We start from the raw sequence: 4195 nt of genomic DNA, 5'->3' as shown, positions 1-4195 counted from the left end.
CTTCGCACAACTAACCAGCAAGTGCACTGGGTCGTCCAAGTAATAAACCTTACGCGAGTAAGGGTCGATCCCACGGAGATTGTTGGTATGAAGCAAGCTATGGTCATCTTGTAAATCTCAGTCAGGCAGATTCAAATGGTTATAGATGATTTATGAATAAAAGATAAATAAAACATAAAGTAAAGATAGAGATACTTATGCAATTCATTGGTGAGAATTTCAGATAAGCGTGTGGAGATGCTTTGTCCCTTCCGTTTCTCTGCTTTCCTACTGTCTTCATCCAATCCTTCTTACTCCTTTCCATGGCAAGCTGTATGTTGGGCATCACTGTTGTCAATGGCTACAGTCTCATCGTCTCAGTGAAAATGTTCAACGCGCTCTATCATAGCACGACTATTCAGCTGTGGGTTCTCGATCATGTCGGAATAGAATCCAGTGATTCTTTTGCGTCTGTCACTAACGCCCCACAATCGCGAGTTTGAAGCTCGTCACAGTCATTCAATCCTTGAATCCTACTCAGAATACCACAGACAAGGTTTAGACCTTCCGGATTCTCTTGAATGCCGCCATCAATTCTATCTTATACCACGAAGATTCCGATTAAGGGATCCAAGAGATATCCACTCAATCTAAGGTAGAACGGAGGTGGTTGTCAGGCACACGTTCATAGGTGAGAATGATGATGAGTGTCACGGATCATCACATTCATCAAGTTGAGGAACAAGTGATATCTTAGAACAAGAATAAGCTGAATTGAATAGAAGAACAATAGTAATTGCATTAATACTTGAGGTACAGCAGAGCTCCACACCTTAATCTATGGTGTGTAGAACTCCACCGTTGAAAATACATAAGAACAAGGTCTAGGCATGGCTGAATGGCCAGCCTCCCATAATCTAAGAACTAGACATCCAAAGATGATCTAGAGATCTAAAGTGATCAAAAGATCCCCCCAAAATACAATAGCAAAAGGTCCAATTTATAGAGAACTAGTAGCTTAGGGTTTACAAAGATGAGTAAATGACATAAAAATCCACTTCTGGGTCCACTTGGTGTGTGCTTGGGCTGAGCATTGAAGCATTTTCGTGTAGAGACTTTTCTTGGAGTTAAACGCTAGCTTTTGTGCCAGTTTGGGCGTTTAACTCCCATTCTTGTGCCAGTTCTGGCGTTTTACGCCAGAATTCTTGAGCTGACTTGGAACGCCTGTTTGGGCCATCAAAGCTCAGGCAAAGTATGGACTATTATACATTGCTGGAAAGTCCAGGATGTATATTTTCCAACTCAATTAAGAGCGTGCCAATTGAGCTTTTGTAGCTCCACAAAATCCACTTCGAGTGCAGGGAGGTCAGAATCCAACAGCATCTGCAGTCCTTTTCAGCCTCTGAATCGGATTTTTGCTCAGGTCCCTCAATTTTAGCCAGAAAATACCTGAAATCACAGAAAAACATACAAACTCATAGTAAAGTCTAGAAAACTGAATTTTAACTAAAAACTAATAAAAATATAATAAAAACTAACTAAAACATACTAAAAACATACTAAAAATAATGTCAAAAAGTGTATAAATTATCCGCTCATCACATACGTTCATCATGAGGTCTTTCATTTAGGTTGTAATGGGGTTAGGGTCAAGGTAGGATCATTTATGGTTAAGTGGACTAAAGTTTAGATCTTTGATTAGCATAGACATTCCCACCTAACCTATATAATGACCTATATGAGTTCAAACTATTCTAACTACCCATTCTTCACTTTTTCTTACATATTCACGCATTCTATTCCTTGATTCATAATACTTATGCATTGATTCCCTTTTATTGTGCTTCACTTCGGGGCGTTTTGTCCCCTTTGGTTGCTTTCTTTTCATTTTCTTCTTTCTTTTTCTTCTCTTTTTTTTCTATATTTCTTTTTTTCTTTCATTTTATTTTTTCTCTTCTTTTTTTTCTTTTTTTTATACTTTGTACAGGGATATCAATTGCATAAGGTCTTATACATTCAATCAATACATGAATATATTCCCAATTCCTAAATATGAAAGTGTACTACCCCTTTTTTATCCCATCCAATGTTCCCAAGCCTTACCAACTTTGAATAATAAACACTCTCACTAGCCTAGGCTAATTAAAGATCCAAGCAAGAGACTTTCATTGGTTTTCCGCCTTGGGCTTGTAATGTGCTAAAATGAGAACAAGTTAGTTAAGCATTGGCTCAAAATTGGCTAACAATGGAGAGTAAAAGGTAGGCTATTTGGGTACGTGGGCTAATGAAATAATGGCCTCAATCATACAAATGCATGAATACAAGAAATAAATGAACATATAGAATCAAGCAAATCAAGGATCACAATCATAAAAAGAGAACAATTGCACACAAGAATGGAAAATAAGTGGTTATAAGATGTAACCACATCAATAGGCTCAAATCTCACAAGCTTGTGTTCTTAGCTCAATACATGCTTCATAAAGTATGAATTCAAGCAAGTTACAAAATTTTTTTTCAATCAATTGGGTTGTGCTCTCTAGATGGGTTCTGTTCCGAGGGTTACCTGAAACTGGAGGTCGATCTCGGATGAGATCTTCTGTGCTGGTCGATGCTAACGTGTCCGGCTGGAGGGAGACAGCCGGAGCTGTTGTGTCCGACTTGTTGGACTTGGTGGTGGTGCTGATTCCTTTGTCCCCGGAGGGTGCGGGGTACCTGCAAGGGACTCCGATGCTTAAGTTAGCAAGGGTATTAAGCAGGTATTGAGTAGAATCAGAGTATGAGTTATACCTGGGTGCTCCAGTGTATTTATAATGGTGAGAAGTGACCTTTCTAGATAAGATAAGTTAGTTATCTTATCTTATCTTATCTTATCTTTTGGGTGAGGTTAGCTTATCTTCAACGGAACCGCCTTTATCTCTGTAGGCTGGGATTGCCTCTAGATTTAGGTCGAGTTCCTCTATTTGGACCCTTTATTGGGCTTTCCTGTCGATTTGGCCGAGCTCTTTGAGAATAGGTCGGATAGTCTGACCTGAAGAGGTCGGTCGCCTTGTTGCTGAACATCCCAGGTCGGTCAGCTCGACCCAGGGTATGAACAGTGCCCCTGCTTGAGCTCGGTTCTTCCTTTGGAGGTCAAGTCTTTGACTTCGGTCCTTCTTAAGTGAAGTCGAACTCAAGCATTTTGTCGATTCTTTTTCTTTGTAGAGTCTTTTTTGAATGTAGAACGTTTTCCTCTAAAAGCGCGCGCTTTTGTATTAGCGCTTTTTTGGGAACGCAAGCAGTTTTAACATCCGCATTTAATTGGCATTTAATTGCCCCATTCTCTTTTGGCTTTTATTTTGAATCCTCAATCAAAAAAATGGTTTCTCTTCTTCACTTCTTCTCCGTAACTCCTCCCTTTACTCTCTCGTTTTTTTGTTTCTCTCATCTGCTCTCTGTCTTTCGCTTGCTCCTCCACTTTCTTGTATTTGTGGCATCGCTTGGCGTTCTTCTGGGCAGCCTTTATCTCTACGCTTCCACTATTCCTCGAAGCTTTTTTAGTCTCCAGGTTAGTCCCATTTCGTATTTTATTTTTAGCTTTTAGGATGAAGTTTTCCCTTTGATCTTCTTTTTTGGAGAAAGTTTGGATTTTTCTATTTTTATCGTGCTTGACTTTGTTTGCATGCTCTGGAATTTTTTGGTGTGAACCTTTTTCTTGTTGCTTGAATCTTTTTCTTCTACATGTTGCCGCCGTTTCTGTTTGTGCCTTGGCTGATGATTTTTTGCTTGATTTTGAAAAGTTTGTGCCTTTGCTGTTTTTCGTTTGGTCTTTTTGGTGTTCTAATAAACTGTAGCAGTAGTGTTGGTAAACTGTAGGAGGGTGGACCCTTTGCGTTCTTTGCTTCCCTTGCTTTCTTTTCTTGATTTTATTTTAATGAGTGCCGAGATGTAGACTGTAGAAATGTTCTCGAAGACCCTTCTTATTTACTGCCTCCAAGGGATTCTCCAAGACTTCTTCTCTTGAGTCTTGGGGTTTTTCCCTTTTTGGTATATCCTTCCGTCGAGATGATTTGACCCATGTCCGAGATGTTTTTAAGTAATCCACTCTTCTTTTCTTTTGTAGGATTTAGTTGGCCTTATGTCTTCCCGAAATAACGTTGTAGAGATGCCTTCCCAGGTTCCTGCGGGTATGGCCGATTGGGTGGACTCCATGGTTCTCCTGTGTGTCTCGCTGGCT

The sequence above is a fragment of the Arachis duranensis genome, chromosome 3 (genome assembly GCF_000817695.3).
Source record: "Arachis duranensis cultivar V14167 chromosome 3, aradu.V14167.gnm2.J7QH, whole genome shotgun sequence".
Classification (NCBI taxonomy): Eukaryota; Viridiplantae; Streptophyta; class Magnoliopsida; order Fabales; family Fabaceae; genus Arachis; species Arachis duranensis.
This window is presented reverse-complemented; position numbering follows the sequence as displayed.